Source organism: Saccopteryx leptura, chromosome 1 (assembly GCF_036850995.1).
Source record: "Saccopteryx leptura isolate mSacLep1 chromosome 1, mSacLep1_pri_phased_curated, whole genome shotgun sequence".
Classification (NCBI taxonomy): Eukaryota; Metazoa; Chordata; class Mammalia; order Chiroptera; family Emballonuridae; genus Saccopteryx; species Saccopteryx leptura.
In genome coordinates, this window is record NC_089503.1 from 173,172,401 (window position 1) to 173,190,859 (window position 18,459).

General features: G+C 44.0%; 1 pseudogene; it reads left to right on the forward strand.

Annotated features, from left to right (window-relative positions):
* LOC136388162 (tigger transposable element-derived protein 1-like) overlaps positions 1–8,733 on the forward strand; it is a 59,041-nt pseudogene extending 50,308 nt beyond the window's left edge.
* Positions 8,734–18,459: the final 9,726 nt, after the last annotated feature.

An 18,459-nucleotide genomic window follows, 5' to 3' on the forward strand; every position in this document is an offset into this window, starting at 1 on the left:
AATTGCATTATAGCTCTCATTTTGTTTCTTGCTTTTCATATGTTTTTGAGATTTATCCTTGTTTTCTAGTTTATTACTGCATAGTATGCCACAACTTGCATTTCCTGTGCATAAGGTATTCTCTTGGTAATCAAAAACTGGATTGCTTCTGACTGCCTGCAACTATAAACAGTGTCACAGAAAACGCTATTGTTTGTGCACACTTACCACCTGTGTGGGGTCTTCTCTGGGGTCTGTACCTAGGAGTGGATTTGCTGGATCAGAGAAATCCACATGCAGTTTTCTTAAACACTGGCAGATTCTTTCCAGAATGTCACATCAGTTTATACTCTCATCAACTGTTTTTTGCTGATGGCTCTAAAAGTTACCACTTTTATCTCATTGTTTTTTATAAATTTTTTTTTATTAATTTTAATGGGGTGACATTGATCAATCAGGGTACATATGTTCAGAGAAAACATCTCCAGATTATTTTGACATTTGATTATGTTGCATACCCCTCACCCAAAGTCCAATTGTCTTCCATCATCTTCTATCTGGTTTTCTTTGTGCCCCCCCCCCCCCCCCCCCCCGTAACCATCACATTCTTGTCCATGTCTCTGAGTCTCATTTTTATGTCCCATCTAGGTATGGAATCATATAGTACTTAGTTTTAACTTATTTCAGTATAATGTTATCAAGGTCCATCCATGTTGTTGTAAATGATCTGATGTCATCATTTCTTATGGCTGAGTAGTATTCCATAGTATATATGTACCAAAGCTTTTTAATCCACTCGTCCACTGACGGACACTTGGGCTGTTTCCATATCTTTGCTATTGTAATGCTGCCATAAACATGGGGGTTCTCCTTTTGGAACAATGCTATGGTGTTCTTGGGATATATTCCTAAAAGTGGGATAGCTGGGTTCAAAGGCAATTCGATTTTTAATTTCTTGAGGAATCTCCATACTGTTTTCCACAGTGGCTGCACCAGTCTGCACTCCCACCAGCAGTGCAGGAGGGTTCCCTTTTCTCCACATCTCGCCAGCACTTATTCTGTGTTTTTTAATTTGATTTGTCTGATTATTGGTAAGTTTGGACATTTCTTCAAGTGCTTGTTAGACATTTGTGCTACTTCTTTTGTGAACTGACTCTATATCTGTCCAGGAGGGGTCTGATGCCTCCAGAAGCATCTACTGAATAATCTGTGTCCCCTTGTCACCTTTATCATATGTCAACTGTACACCCACCCACACACATCACCACAAACCCACACTCACATTACAGTCATCCCTTGCCATACCGCGGTCTCACTGTATCACGAATTTTTAAATTGTATATATCTAATCTGCATTGTGGATTTTTCACTATATCACAGGATTTTACAGTATGTAGGTATTTTTATATGTTTATTATCTTAATTATTTTTGCGGTAAAATAAGCAAAATAAGTGTGGGAAACGTTAACAGCAGTGTGGGAAAGGTTTATAAAAGTGTGGGGAGGGTTTATAAAGCCTTAAAATATATACAAATAATAAAATAAATATAAGATCACTACTTCGCAGATTTTCACCTATCTGGGGATCCTGGAAGCTAACCCCTGAGATAGATGAGGGACCACTATAGTCGTCCCAAGCTCTCTCCATTCTCTCTCATTGACCCATTTGTCTATTTCTGATGCGAAAGTTTCTGTTTTGATTCAGGGGAGTTTATACTGTGTCTTAATACAGTGTGTCCGTAAAGTCATGGTGCACTTTTGACTGGTCATATGAAAGGAACAAAAGATGATAGAAATGTGAAATCTGCACCAAATAAAAGGAAAACTCTCCCAGTTTCATACCTATTCAGTGCAGTTCGATGTGGGCTCACGCACAGATTTTTTTAGGGCTCCTTAGGTAGCTATCCCGTATAGCCTCTACAGACTCGTCACTGACTGATGGCCTACCAGAACGGGGTTTCTCCACCAAACTGCCGGTTTCCTTCAACTGCTTATCCCATTGAGTAATGTTATTCCTATGTGGTGGTGCTTCGTTATAAACATGCCGATATTCATGTTGCACTTTGGTCATGGATTCGAATTTAGCGAGCCACAGAACACACTGAACTTTCCTCTGTACCGTCCACATCTCGACTTGCATGACTGTGGGCTGCTCCGCTGTATACACGGTGTTATGTCATCACCTGTGCACGTGCACATGCTGCCACATCATCCTACCGAAACTGGGAGGATTTTCCTTTTATTTGATGCAGATTTCACATTTCTATCGTCTTTTGTTGCTTTCCTGTGACTGGTCAAATGTGCACCATGACTTTACGGACACACTGTATATCAATGTTACTTTAACCGGCATTGACTAATAGAAGAAAGAGTATTTCTGAATTTTGTTTACTGTTTACACCTACTTTTATGTGACTTGTCTATTTCCACTCTCCACACAATTTTTATTTTTCCCAGCTTGAGCGTTTTCTTATTGGGTTAAATCACACTTCATATTCTATAGAGAGTAAACTTTGTCTATAGTATTAACTAAGCATCCTTTTGCTCTTAACATCAAACTTGATGGTTCAATTACTATTAGGAGAGTAGAAAATAACGTAATTTACTGGTGAGTGGCTGTGTGTGCGTGTGCGTGTGTCTGTATAATTATGTGCTGAGAAAGGACAGTTACCGAATCACCATGGGTTACAGCTGGAGGGTCTGCTAGTCTAGTCATTTTCAGATGAAGGTCCTGGAAAATTCAATCCTTTGTCATTATTCTTACAGCTCATCAGTGGCAGATTCCAACCTGCGCCCCAGGGTCCTGACTCCTGGCCAAGGCCCTTTTTGGCACAGCTTCTGGCCTTTCCTTCAAGGGGGTAGGTGACTCTGGGATCGTGGGGGGGAGGGGGAGGGGAATGGTATGCAGAGGCTGCTGGGGAGGCTGTGGGGCTCTAACTAGAAACACTGCTTCCTTCCCAGGTCTCAGCTGCAGAACTTCAACTTGGCTTCACATTTTTCTTTGTGTCTCTTTTGTGGCAGCTGTGTCCCCCACAGCTCTGCCTGCTAACAGCGCAGCCCAGAGCTATGCACTAAGTAATAGCAGACCAGGGGGCAGCCTGCAGGGGGCAGATGTCAAGCACCCAGGGCCCCTCTGACTCCTGCCTGGGGAGGAAGGGCTGGGGACTGCAGCAAGTACTGTCCAGGCCCTTGGGAAGAAGGCCTGTCCTTCCCAGGGGTGTCCATTTCACAGAAAGTTCTAGAAAACGGGGAGATCCTGAAGGAAAGGCAGTTTCGTGGAAATGGTTCTATGAAATGCAGGGACCTGCAGTGGTGAACAAAGGACAGGAAGTAGAGGCTTGTAGATTAGTGCCTGGGAGAGTGGCAGCGGCAAGGGGGTGGCCTGAGGGACCCCCTCTGGGGTGTCGGAGGGGATGGGGATTGATGGTGATGATGTTACCAATGATGTCACCACTACCACCACTGCCATCACCATCACCATCATCATCATCATCACCATCATCACCACCACCACCATCTCTACCATCTCTACCATCTCCATCACCACCACCACCACCACCATCTCCACCACTACCACTACCACCATCTCTACTATCTCCACCACCACCACCACCACCACCACCACCTTCACCATTTCCATCACCACCACCATCACCACCATCACCACCATCATCACCATCTCCACCACCATCATCACCATCTCCACCACCATCATCACCATCTCCACCACCATCATCACCATCTCCATTATCACTACCATCTCCATCATCTCCACCATTCATTGAGATCAGCATATTCTGTCCCATGATGAACACCCTACATGCATAAATTATCCAAAGTCACTACATAGGAACAGGACTAGGACTCACACCCACCTCTGACTAACTCTACAACCCACGCTTCTAACCACTAGCATAGAAAATTGCAGTTTTTCTTCTTCTTTTCTAATGTGATCCCTACTCCTGAGCAGCAAGGTCTTGCTTGGTATCTGCAAAGCTCAGACCCGCCCATCCCTCTCGTAACACCACGTTAGTCCGCAAGGTGGGGATGTCTCCCTCCCTGGACTAGGTACCAACCACTGTTTTATGTCTTTGGTGCACACAGTTTGACCAAAAGAAAGAAAAAGCTTTCTCTTTGTGTGTGATTATATGGTTCTTCCTTTCTTAGATAATAAACTTCTAGAAAGTTTATTCATCTTTGTACCACTGCCTTCTCCCCCCAACCCCCACCAAACACCACACAATGCCTGATCCCAGAGAAGCTCTAAAATATGAGTTTATTTTTTAGAATGATAATATGAAAACCGGGTCAGGGAGAGAAGAGAGCAAGAGACATGAATTTCCAATTTAGTCACTCCTTTTTTTTTAAACTCTGGCCTTCATTTCACTTTTTAAAAAAAATATTATTGATTGATTTTAAAGAGAGAAGAGAAATGTCAATCTTTGTTTCATTTATTGATGCATTCATTGGTCACTTTTTGTATGTGCCTTGATTGGGGATTGAACCTGCAACTTTGGTGTATCGGGATGATGGTCTAACCAACTGAGATACCTGGCTAGGGCCAGGCCTCAATTTCTTATGTATAAATCAGGCATACTAATAAGGCCCACCTCACCTGGTTGCTATATGCAAGTTAATGAGGAGATTGTCGTGAGTATCTTTTTAAAACTTAAGAATGTTATACAAATACTGTTGCGATGATATACAGTGTGTCTGTAAAGTCATGGTGCACTTTTGACTGGTCACAGGAAAGCAACAAAAGATGATAGAAATGTGAAATCTGCACCAAATAAAAGGAAAACCCTCCCAGTTTCTGTAGGATGATGTGGCAGCATGTGCGCATGTGCAGATGATGACGTAACACCGTGTATACAGCGGAGTAGCCCACGGCCATGCCAGTCGAGATGTGGATGGTACAGAGGAAAGTTTAGTGTGTTCTGTGGCTCACTAAATTCGAATCCGTGACCAAAGTGCAACGTGAGTATCGGCGTGTTTATAATGAAGCGCCACCACATAGGAATAACATTACTCGGTGGGATAAGCAGTTGAAGGAAACCGGCAGTTTAGTGGAGAAACCCCGTTCTGGTAGGCCATCAGTCAGTGACGAGTCTGTAGAGGCTATACGGGATAGCTACCTAAGGAGCCCTAAAAAATCTGTGCATAAGTCCACATTGAACTGCACTGAATAGGTATGAAACTGGGAAGTTTTCCTTTTATTTGGTGCAGATTTCACATTTCTATCATCTTTTGTTGCTTTCCTGTGACTGGTCAAAAGTGCACCATGTCTTTACAGACACACTGTATTTCTATTGCTTGAGCTAAAATGATGTACATCCAAAACTTAGTTTCCTCCCCAGTCTGGTTTCACAGCTCTCTCCCCATCCCACCCTCACGCCATGCCTTCCAGGTACCTCTGTTGCAGTATTCCATATCCCACTGTGCACCGAGTCATGCAAATGAAATTCAGGAATCGTGTTTTTCATCTCTGCTGTTTAATAGTATTTGATAGGTGTTCAGGAGACAATTACTAGGTCAATAAATTGAGTGAATAAATATTTGGACCTAAGGAAAAATTTTAGACTCTCTAAGTGGTAGAATGAGGCTGGCATGGCAGGGAGCGGAGGACTTTTAAACTCAATATAAAAGAAAAAGGGCTTTGTATCTAGCCTAGATGCATATTCACCAGCTTTGTGATCAGGAACTGGAGTAGGTCACCTTTCACGTTCTTTTCCAGCTCTAGATTTGTATAACTTAATGGAGTATGTTGAGTAGCAAAAACCGTGAAATTTAACAAGTTCATCCCAAACTATAAAATAACCCCTTTTTGATTTTACCCAAAGCTGGAACTAGTTCTCCCTCATTATTCATATTACATGTATTTTTAAAAGATAAAACGGGGACAGAAACAAGTAGCAGCATCTGTTGTCCACATTTCCCTCCTGCTGACGTCCTCAGGATATTTTTTTCTCTGTTATTTCTTTCAGATCACATACATCTGAGAATTAAGGGATAAATGCTTCATTTGCTGCTAAACAGCTTTCTGGGCTGCTTGTGACTAGAGAGAGGTGCGAGGAAGGAGAGAGCAGAGTCTCAGCTGGCAGCCCTCATTTTTGGGGGGGGGGGCACAGGGAGCCCTGAGCTGCCTCCAAGGCAGTGACTTGAGTCACTGCAACTGCCATAGTTCCTGCTGGGTCATTTGTTTTTGGTGGTGATGGAAGACTCATTCTTGAAAGAGTCTGGGAAGAAGACAGGACAACAAAGCACTGATCACATGGGCAGAAACTTTTTCCCAAAAGTAACTAGCAAGGGAGGGTAGAACCCCTTAGAAAGTCCAACGAATTTGTAGTAGAAACTCCTTTTGATGGTGTGTCTTACTACCACACTCTGGGTGTTTTGGTGGGGGTCTTATTTCAGGCCGTCCATAGCCTCCAGACCATGGACAGAGTGCAATTTCTTCTACCCCTGCCAGGAAGGGGCTATCATTGAGGGTCTACCATGGAGAGTAGGAAAGCAGACAAGATTGTGCTCAGGTCAGGGATTCTGATGGCTGGGGCAACGTGGGGAGGCTGGCCTCTGAGCGTGTGCGTTTATGTGTGGATCCCACTCTGCCATCTTCCCAATCAGCCTCACCCTCTTCACTCTTAAAACCTTTGCTTTTGTTGTTCCCTCCAGGAACGCTGTTCATGTCCTCACTTTAAATCAACAGCTGGAAATGGTTCAGCTTAGAGAGAAAGGCATGTCAATAATCGCATTAGGCCGAAAGCTAGGCTTCTTGCGCAAAAACAGTTTGCCCAGTTGTGGATACAAAGAAAAAGGTCCTGAAGAAAATTAAAAGCGCTGCTCCAGAGAGCACACAGATAATAAGAAAGAAAATCAACCTAATTGCTGATATGGAGAAAGTTTTAGTGGTCTGTATGGAAGATCAAACCAGTCATGACATTCTCTTGAACCAAAGCCTAATTGAGAAAAAGGCCCTAACTCTTTAATTTTATGAAGGCTGTGAGAGATGGCAAAGCTGCAGAAAAAATATTTAAAGCTGGCAGAGGTTGGTTCATGAGGTTTAAGAAGGAACATAACATAAGAGTGCAGGGTAAAGCAGCAAGTGCTGATGCAGAAGCTATACCAGGTTACCCAGAATATCTGGCTAAGATGCTCAATGAAGGCACCTGCACTAAACAGTAGGTTTTCAATGCAGGGAACAGCCTTATATTGAAAGAAGATGCCATCTAGGACTTTCATAGTTGTCCTTTTAGAGAGGGGACATTAACGCCTGTCTCCTAAGCTTCAAAGGACAGGCTCATTCTCTTGTTAGGGGCTAATACAGCCGGTGACTTTAAGTTGAAGCCAGTGCTCATTTACCATTCTGAAAATTCTAGAGCCCTTAAGAATTATGCTCAATCTACTCTGCCTGTGCTCTAGAAGTGGAACAACAAAGCCTGGATGACAGCACATGCCCTGTTTATAACAGGGTTCACTGAACAATTTAAATCCATTCCCAAAACCTATTGCTCAGAAAAAAGAATTCATTTCTAAAAATTACTGTTCACCCTGGCTGGTTGGCTCAGTGGTACAGCGTCGGCCTGGCATGCGGGAGTCCCGGGTTCGATTCCCGGCCAGGGTACACAGGAGAAGCGCCCATCTGCTTCTCCACCCCTCCCCCTCTCCTTCCTCTCTGTCTCTCTTTTCCCCTCCCGCAGCCGAGGCTCCATTGGAGCAAAGTTTGCTTGGGCGCTGAGGATGGCTCTGTGGCTTCTGCCTCAGGCGCTAGAATGGCTCTGATTGCAGCAGAGTGATGCCCCAGATGGGCAGAGCATCGCCCCCTGGTGGGCATGCCGGGTGGATCCTGGTCGGGTGCATGCGGGAGTCTGTCTGACTGCCTCCCTGTTTCCAACTTCAGAGAAAAAAAAATTACTGTTCACTGACAATGCACCTGGTCCCCCAAGAATTGCTGGAGATGTACAATGAAATTAATTGTTGTTCTTATGCCTATAACACAGCCGTTCTGCAGCCCATGGATCAAGGAGTAATTTCAACTTTCAAGTCTTACTAAGAAATATATTTCATAAGGCTATAGATGCCATAGGTCATGATTCCTCTAGTGGACCCGGGCAAAGTCAGTTGAAAACCTAGAAAGCATTCACCATTGTAGATACCATTAAGGACATTTATGATTCATGAAAAGAGGTCAAAATGTCAACATTAACAGGAGTTTGGAAGAAGCCGATCCAGTCTTTATAGGTGACTTTCAGGGGTTAAAGACATCAGTGGAGGAAATCACTACAGATGGGGCGGGAATAGCAGGAGAACTAGAATTGGAAGCAGAGGCTAAAGAAGTGACTGAATTTCTGCAATCTCATGATAAAACTTCAACAGATGAGGAGTTGCTTCCTATGGATGAGCAAAGAATATGTTCTCTTGAGACTGGTGGAGATTGTTGAGATGACAACAAAAGATCTAGAATACTACATGAACTTTGATAAAGCAGCAGCAGGGTTTGAGAAAATTGACTCCGATTTTGCAAGAAGTTCTGCTATGGGTAAAATGCTATCAAACAGCATTGCCTATAACAGAGTAACTGTCTGTGAAGGAGTCACTTAATGCAGCAGACTTCACTGTTGTCTTATTGTAAGAAATTGCCACAGCCACCAAGCCCTCAGCAACCACCAGCCTGATTAGTCAGCAGCCATCAACATTGAGGCAAAACCTTCCACCAGCAAAAAGATTACGATTCGATGAAAGCTCAGATGATGGTTAGCATTTTTTTAGCATTAAAGTATTTTTAATGATGGTATGTACAGTGCACTTTTTATACATAATGCTATTGCATATTTAATAGATTACAGTGAAGTATAAATATAACTTTAATATGCACAGTGAGACCAAAACTTTGTGTGACTCTTGATTGAGATATTCGCTGAATGCGATGGTCTGGAACCAAACATGCAATAACTATGACTGTATTTGAAGGCCAGATATGGAAGCCATGATAAAATGCAAAACACTGTAACTTGAGTCCCTTATCTTACAGGCAATCAGTTAATAGTAAGAATCAGGAGAGTAAGGCACAGAGTAGATCAGAATGTTTCCAAACTTCTTAAGTCTTCAGTAATTAGCAAGTGGAAAACAAACAAACAAACAACTAAACAAACCAACCTCCAAACAATCCAACTATTACTGAGACTTTAAAAGAGCTCTGGGACATCACTCTCTTGGAACATTACAACACATTTTTGAGGATTACGAGGTAATTCAAAGCAGATCGTAGAGGAGGAATAACAAGACGTAGAGGAGGAATAACAAGACCCACTTCAACTTGGAGTGACTGAGATTGTGAGGGAGGCAAGGAATTAGCATCATGGGTCCTTGAAACCAGGTTCTTTGTTGAAGGGGCTAGGGGAGCGGTGGGCACCATAAATTTGGCTGTAACTCTCTCCATCTTATCCAGCAGGTAGTGGGATGGTGTGGGGGGTCCCCAGAAGAGGCAGCAGAGCTTGTGGGATCTAGAAATAAACTGGCCTTTCTGCCTCAGCCTTGACTTAGACATGAGGTTGTTGCCTGTTTCTCCTTTTGTCCCAAGTTGGGTGAACTTTGACTCAATCAGCAGCGGTTGACTGGCATGAGCCAGGCTTTCCTGAGACGTCTGACTTCGCTAAAATTAGTGCAATGTAATCATGACTTCATGTTGCCCAATATAATCCATCTTGTGAAGAGAGGGGATGATGTTTTTCAGACGGTTTTTTAGCAGCATCATCAAAAGGAACTTGTAATCAAGTCTCAATCATCCTTTCTGAGGGAGAGGAGCAGAGCGTGGATGGGACAGATGACACACAGCCCCGGAATCTCTTTCATTTGGCTTTGATTAATGTTTGCATTTCAGTGGAATGCAGGTGTTGCTAATGTTCCGGGAATCCAGATCATTTCAAACTTCAGCACTGAAGGCACAAACACAACTAGAACTACCTCTGCAGCCTGGAAAGATTGAACAGTTCCCTCCAGAGAAAGTGGGATTAAATCCCTCCCAGCAATTCCAATGGGAGTGCTTTACATGTTATGGCCACGCAACACACCACCCCAGAAATGGAGTGTTTAAATGAACCTACAGCAGAGTTTAGGAGAATAACTGGAAAGTGCCTGAGATGCTATTCAAAACCTAAGTTATAGCCCTGGTCGGCTGTCTCAGTGGTAGAGCATCAACCTGGCATGTGGAAGTCCCAGGTTCAATTCCTGGTCAGGGCACACAGGATAGGTGAACATCTCCTTCTTTCCCCAACCCTCATTCTTCTCTTTCTCTCGCCCCCTCTCTCTTCCCTTCCCACAGCCATGGCTCCATCGATTTGAGCACATTGGCCCCAGGAGCCAAGGATGACTGTATCGAGCCTCCACTCAGTTGCTAAAAAAAGCTCAGTTGTGAGCATAGCCCTAGATGGGCAGATCATCAGCCCCAGATGGCGTTGCTGGGTGGATTCTGGTTGGGGCACATGTGGAAGGCTGTCTCTCTATTTTCCCTCCTCTCACTTAAAAAACAAAACAAAACAAAACAAAAAATAAAACCTAAGTTATCCAACTCTAAAGTTTGGTTTCCTGAACATCACTGTAAAGACAATCCCCTATGATATCTTGGGGATGTTACAGAAATGAGAGAAAACAAGTGAGTTCTCAGGAATTAACAGCTATTTTGGATAGAAGTTTCTGAGTTGAGCTGTTGAAAACATAGGACTTTTTTTTTTTTTTTTTGTATTTTTCTGAAGCTGGAAACGGGGAGAGACAGTCAGACTCCCACATGCGCCCGACCGGGATCCACCCGGCACGCCCACCAGGGGCGACGCTCTGCCCACCAGGGGGCGATGCTCTGCCCCTCCGTGGCGTTGCTCTGCCACGACCAGAGCCACTCTAGCACCTGGGGCAGAGGCCAAGGAGCCATCCCCAGCGCCCGGGCCATCTTTGCTCCAATGGAGCCTCAGCTGCGGGAGGGGAAAAGAGAGACAGAGAGGAAGGAGAGGGGGAGGGGTGGAGAAGCAGATGGGCACCTCTCCTGTGTGCCCTGGCCAGGAATCGAACCCGGGACTTCTGCACGCCAGGCCGACGCTCTACCACTGAGCCAACTGGCCAGGGCAAACATAGGACTTTTTGATTACATTTCATTTGTTAGAACACCCAGCCCAGTCCTCATAAAAACTCCTGATCTCTTAAAAAAAAATTGCATTAGAGAGGATCTGACCTCCTTTCCTGGACCGGCACATGGAATTCGTGGTCATGCTTAGAGGCCACAGAACAGGTGGAGAGGTGACGCCTCCTAGAGTCTTTATGGTTCTGAGATTGGTGCAGAGAAATACATTCTTCTTCCCTCTTCATTTTCAAACTGGTTTGGCTCGGGAGTGAGAAAAATGGTTCTTGGAAACACTTCCTGAAAAAAACACATCTCTGTATCAGAATTACCCACGGGTCACAATGAAAGTGCAGACCCAGGCTCCCACCTCCCACCTTCCATCGGGATCCTTGGTCTGATGCTTCCTTTTAATAACTAGAAGTATGGACACCTCCATTGATCAGTTCCAGCCCTGAGATTTCAGGTGTTAGATGCCAACAGGAGTAATTCAGTTATAATTTCATTGATTTACACAGTGGGAATATCTCTGTGCAGGGGTGGGAAGCGTGCTTCTGAAGGGAAGAGATTTGCTCAGGAATTTTAAGAGATTGTTGTCTAGAGGCTGAATGACATCTGTAGATTCTGAGCAAAGATGTCCATAACTATCCAAATTGCCACATCTCTGGGAATCCTCCCATGGCACCTGGGGGGAGGGCTCTGACTCCCAGAGACATGTCTTGTGCTGGGTGAAGTTTTGGTTTTGTCAGTTGCTTATTTTTCTCCCTAGTCACCTCTGGGGTGTCACATGGCTTATCTCACTCTGAAGTGGCAGCCCCAACAGCAGGCTGCAGGTCACCCTGGCTTATCACCACTTTACACGGCTTTTTCAAGCAAACGATGAGCCCTCCTTGACTCACTGAGCGAGAGCCCTATTGATGATTAACTTCAGACAGACATCTGGCTTTCATTACCCATGGTAACAGACCAGAGTGGGGTACTGTAGGGGCCGGTGTGGTCACTTTCTAACTATCAGGACGAGCTATAAAGAAAATTTAACATATCCCGTAATTGTGCCTGGCCAGCACAGAGGGGCTGAGGCATCTGCAGATCTGATTTCAGGCCGGGAGAAAATGTTTATTGTCTCTGTTCCGCACATTTATTTACTCAGAGGTCAGGAAGCTTGCTGGAATACAGCCTCCCCGGCTCTGCGCTCCTGCAGGGGCGGGCACCTTCTGTTTAGGTCCCGCAGCTCCAGCGTGGCTCCAGGCGGATGAATGGTCTCTTAATGCTTTAATGGGCTTTGGAATCCGGGCTGATGGGAATGGACAACGGGTCTTGTCTGGTGTAAACAATCCTCGCCTTCCATAGTGCGGGTGCCCTCCCAACCCCTCCGGTGATGGTGTCTCCAGCGAGGGGCTTCCCCAGCTGTCCTCTCCTGCTTTCTGGTGGTAGGGTGATGAAGTCAGCGAATTAACACCTACTGCTGTCAACTATGTGGCAGGCACATGCTGGGCATTTTGATCACATTTTCTCTTTGACTCTTCCCAATGCCCTGTGAGTTGGGCATTATGATGCCCACTTAAGCAGCAAGGCTGAGCATGGTGAATGTGAAGGAAGCAATCATGCCTTCCTGACATAGAGAGGGAGAGAAAGCACCCATTGCCACTCCCAAGTGATGGGTGGTGATGCAGCTCACCTTCAGGAGTCTCTTTTTGTAGAATGTTTGACAGCGTGATCTCTTAAGCCATGGGTTGGAGAAGTGGATTGATTGACAGCTGCCAGAAGTATCCTGGGATAGGAACTCTAAAAGGCAAGTAAACCGGACATTCTGCTCTCATAGGGGTGAAACTCTAGGACTGAGAGGTCTGTGGAGAAACAGGCGTGAACTCCAAGTGAAGAGATTATAAAATACAGAGAGGCAACTATAGGAATCAGGCACCACTTAGCGTGGGCTGATCATTAAGGGAGGGAGGTGTGTAAAGAAGCAGGGGGCGGGCAGGCTTGCCATAAGGAAAACTAGAAGGTGGAGAAGGGTGGAGTTTTTTGGCTTCCATTTTTCCTTCCTTTCATTCTTAAGTCCCTGAACTATCTTCTTCCCCCTATCACATGCGGCCTTCAGGAAAAGACTGGATGAGTTCATGCAAACCAAAGTTTAAGTGGCCCATGTCAAGGGATGTATTTGTGAGGAGGACATTTCATGCATTAGCAATTTGGTTAGGGAAGTTTGAGACTAACCATGGCCAGGTTAGCCGCTGAGGAGGGGTTGCCCAGGAGGAAGTAAGACCTGGGGGCTGACCAGTTGCTGAGTGGGCAGGCACTCAGAAGCATAGGTCTGTGGCTTCTGAGGAATACAGCGCTTGATGGAGAAGGAAACTTCCACGTGAAAAATGCTGCTCAATACCAGCCACGGTCTCATCTTTTGTAGACTGGGATGTGAGGCCGGTTACCAGGTAGAGACTCAGTTATCAACACCACATGGAAGAAAGGGCCGGGGCATGATTCCTTTTCTCACATCTGGGGACGGGTAGGATGGGACAGGCTATGGGAAGACAGGCTTGATGCTGAGCTGGTGTTTCTCAAGTCTCTCCTGGTCAGAGACCAGCCTTGGGGAGGAAGCCAATGAACCACAGGTGAAGGGGGAGGTAGCCGAGTGGGCTTGGAGCTGGGCAGGTCTACCTTGCCTGCTGCATCCAAAACAGCCCCTTGCCTGCCTTCACCTCCTCTATCTCTGTCTGTGTCAAAGGGGGCAAAGCTGGAGAATTGGGGGATCGGCATGAATATGGTGGGCATACTGCCTAGTGTAGGGCCATGGCAGAACACATGTAAGTGTGACTTTAGTTTTGGGTGTAGAGTTCTCCCAACTTTGTCTCTTTCACATTAGTTATCATGAAAATTCCAGACCGAAAATCTTAAACAAAGAGAGAAAATCTAAGTTTCTACTGTAGCTGTTTTATAAAAGTAATAATAATGTTCTTTTATGCTTTAAAATTTTAGGGGGCTGATGCACAAATAAAGGGAAATTTCTAGCCAATTAGCATCTAGAAGGTTCTGGTTAAATATGATGATCCCCTCCCAAATTCCACTAAGGTAATAAGAATGGAATAAAAAAATAATCATTGCCCTGGCCAAACAGCTTGCTCAGATTCACAAAGGTTGCTGGTTCAATCCCCAGTCAGGGCACATACAGGAATAGATTGATGTTTCTGTCTCCTTCTCTTTCCCTTTCTCTCCTTCTAATATCAATAAATGAAAAATTTAAAAAGGTATCAATCTGCAAAAGAAACAAAAAAGTAAGAAAGCTGGGAAGAGAATAAACCAATAAATGACTCCTGTAATTTAGAGAACAAAGAAAATTAAATGTCCAGAGGCAGGAAGGATCATTAAAAAGTGAGTAGATGGATGATATTTGGAGAAGAACCTTAGAAAGAAGGTTCCAAATGGAAGGCGCCAGTCTGAATAAAGAGCCCCAAATCCTCTTAAGTAACCTGATCAGCCAGGCTTCTGCCTCTGTAGTACCTTCTAGACACTGACAGTCTATTCTTGGGACAGGCAGAAAGAGAGAGAGACCCTGGATTTCAGAATCCCAGGTATAGCAGAGGAGGGGACCTTACCAGGAAAATGAGATTAAGGGAAGGTTTACACAGGAACGTTGCTGTTCCAGAGCTGCTTTCCTAAACAGCTCTTGGAATGTGAATAGCCAGGTTTGTACACTCCTGGCAGGATGCTGAATGCTTTGTCCTTAGGGAAACTCGGTAAAGAGAAAAGATCTGTTAGAGGTGTTCCCAAGGGCTCTACTTATCATGAAGCTCACCATTGAGAATAAGACTTCCCACACACAAAATGCTTCTGAATAATATCAGTGTTTCACTCTTACATAGGAATGAATAATCAAGGATCACCAGGCATTGGAGGAAAGGCTAAGGTGAAAATAGAGACCATATTTAAAACAACAAGAACACAGAAAAAATGGAACTCAGAGTTCTTTGCTACTGAATAATGCTGCAGTGAACGGAGTATACATATCTCTTCTATATCATGACTTCATTTTTTTTTGGATAAATACTTAGAAGGGGGATTGCTGTATCATATGGTATTTATAATTTTAATTTTGAAAGGGACCTCCATGCTGTTTTTCACAGTGGCTGCACCAATTTACATTCCTACCAACAGTGCACAAGGATTCTAATTTCTCTACATACTCACCAACAGCTTTCATTTCTTTTTGATAATAGCCATCTTTTATGGACTGCATGTTTGTGTCTCCAAAATTCATATGTTGACATCTAAATCACCAATGTGATGGATGATATTTGGAGGTGGTCTTTGAAAGATAATTAGATCATGAGGGTGGAGCCCTCATAAATAGGATTAGTGCCCTCATGAAGAGAGGAGGAGACTTGGTATCTTTCTGCTCTTTGTCACGTGAGAATACAATGATGAGATGGCCATTGGTAAACCAGGAAGCAGGCTCTTGCCAAACACCAGATCTGTCAGAACCTTGATTTTGGATTTTCCAGCCTCCAGATCCTTGAGAAAAGCCACTCAGTCTATGGTACTTTGTGTAATAGGTCTGGTTCTTTGCAATAGATGGGAGATGATATCTCATTGTGGTTTTGGTTTGCATTTCCCTGTAGGATATACATTCAATGAAATATTATTCAGCTGTAAAAAAGGAAATCCTGCCGTATGCAGCAACATGGATACACTTTGAGAACATTTTGCTAAGTGAAATAAGCCAGTCACGAATGGACAGATACTGCACGATTCCACTTATACAAGATATCTAAAATAATCAAACACATAAAAGCAGAATGTATAGAGGTGGCTGCCATGGTCTGGGGGGTGATGAGGAATGGGGAGTTATTATTCATTGGGTAGAAAGTTTCAGTTAGGCAAGATGAATATGTCTTAGACACCTGCTGTACAACATTTTGCTTATGGTTAACATCACCATGTTGCACACTTAAGATTTTAAGAGCATGTTAAATGTTCTTACTACAATTTAAAAAGAAAAAAAGGAAAAATAAAATCTCTCCAAAGATCTCTTTCATAGGAGGCCATGGAATGGTGTTTCTCTACAACAAAAGAGTAACCCAAGGAAGTCAGTATGAAATCCAGGCAGTGTGGGAGGGAGGGCATTCCAGGTTAGTGGTGAAGGCAGATTCTCCGTCAAGTCAGTTTCACGGGAACAGAAAGCAATCAGCCCAGATTAAGCAGAAAGCTAAAAGGCTCCAGAATGGTAATTTCTGAGAAAAAAAATTTAATAGGTGACCGAGTTATTTGTCTGAACAAAATAAGAATTTGAAGGAGAATTAGTGATAAATAATAGGACACTAAGAAAAAAAAAAGAGGTAATTGTTGATTCTGGAGAATAAATATTGTTCAAGAATAGAAATATTACAGTGTGCTTACCTATGAATCATGCCCATATATTCATAATATAAATGCAATATTGATACAAGATACAACAGTATTAGTTTCCTACTGCCGTGGAAGGAATGACCACAGGTTTAGATGTCTAAACCAGCGCCCATATGTTAGTTCACGGTGTCAGAAGGTCAGGCACTGAGTAACCAAGTATCAGACTATCATTTGACTGTGTTCCTTGTTGAAGTCTCTGGGATAGAACCCAAATCAAGCTGATTGAGACTGTAGATAGAGTTAACATTCTAGTCGTTGTAGAGATGAGCTCCTCGTCTTCAAGCTCATTGTTGGCTGAGGACTGCTCTCGGCTCCTCTTCTGCTTCTGACCAGAGAAAACTGTACATCTAAAGGGCTCGTGCGATCAGGTCAGAACCACATGGAAATTTCTATCTTGAGATTAACTATGCCAGGTAATAGAATCTAATTATGAGAGTAAAATACATAATATTTCTTTCTTTATTGTCCTAGGAGTTATGTTGAATATATGTGCTATATACCATAGGGAAGGAAATCACAGGGAACATCTTAGTATCTAGTCTACCATCACTCTATTGGGAGAGGAAGAGTATTAGCAAGGAAAAGGGGTTGTGATGATGGTCAGGAGAGCTGGCATCTCTTCTTCCACTGTCGGATGGACTCCTCCATCATGTGTCCCTCATGGCCTGGTACTGTGCTTGCACTAATAGGAGCCCAGGAGAGGGAAAGTGTTTTTTGTCAGTGATTGGAGAGTAGAGAGCGTCTGTTCTTATTTGGTGGATTAAATCCAAGCGAACATTTTTAACATGAGTGACTGCTGGTGAGAAGCAGAGATAAGGACAAGCCACTTCCCTCTTGTTGGGTACAAAGAGGGGAGCAGAGACAAGTCTAGAACCGCTTCCTCTCACCATTCCTCAGAATTGCCACCAAGTCGTGACCATCTTTCCGCCTCTGCATCCCATCTGTCTTTGGTTTTTGAGGAGAAGATAAAGAAAGATGAACAAGATGGGGGTGGGAGGGAGGAGATGAGGATTTGGAGGATATTTCTACACCATCAGGTGGAGGATGAGACCTACCACTTCCAAAGGAAAGATTACAAAAGTGTCCTCTTGCTTCCTGACCTTGAGTACCCACATGTATAACTTAAAACAGAGCCTTCCCTGGACCCAGGAAGTACTGCCTAGGACTGGATACTGATCTGTAGGGCTCAGTGGAAAATGATATCATGAGCTTCTTATTAAGAATTTACAACAAACTTCAGGCCAGTGTCAACGGCACCTAAAACTAAGCACAGGCCCTTCTGCGGCGGGGAACTTGGAGCGTGCACAGGTACTGCCTTGTGGTGCTCCTCCGTGAAGTTTCCCACACTGGGCTTTGGTGATGAATTTCTTTTACTTATTTGTTGACTTTAGACATTCTTCTGAAATCTTTTGGATGGATGTTTAAAAAGGGATAAAGCAAAGCGCAAATATTGATGTACTCATCACCAGCTTAAGAAATAAATGGTGACAGATACATTTGAAACTCTTTGCGTCCCCCACCCTCCCCATAAGTAGCCAATATTGTGATGAGCCACAGGACTTTATCATGCTGGGCCATGTCTATAACTTTACTGTCTATCTGCAAGAAAGATACATTTTAAAGTCATGCCTGGGGAGTATTTGAGAAAGTGACTTGAGGGAGGGGCTGACCCTGGGAGAGAGCCTGGATTAACCAACTCCAAATCAGTGCGATAAGAGAGTCCTGCTGGCCTGTCCTTTGCACTTTTAGTCATTGTTTATGTCTCCTTGGCCCTTTGTGGAATCTGTAAATAACACGTGCTCTTCTGCAGAATACGTCTCCGATTTTTGTTTTACTTATGACTTGCTTCTTTTGTAACGTGCAGTGCCTGGGTTCTGGCTGTGTGTTCCTCTGGTTTCCTTTCTCCACCACTGGCTCTTGTGGGTCACGATGCTGGGGTCTAAGTGGTCCGTTGAGTTGTCACTTTTTAACGTT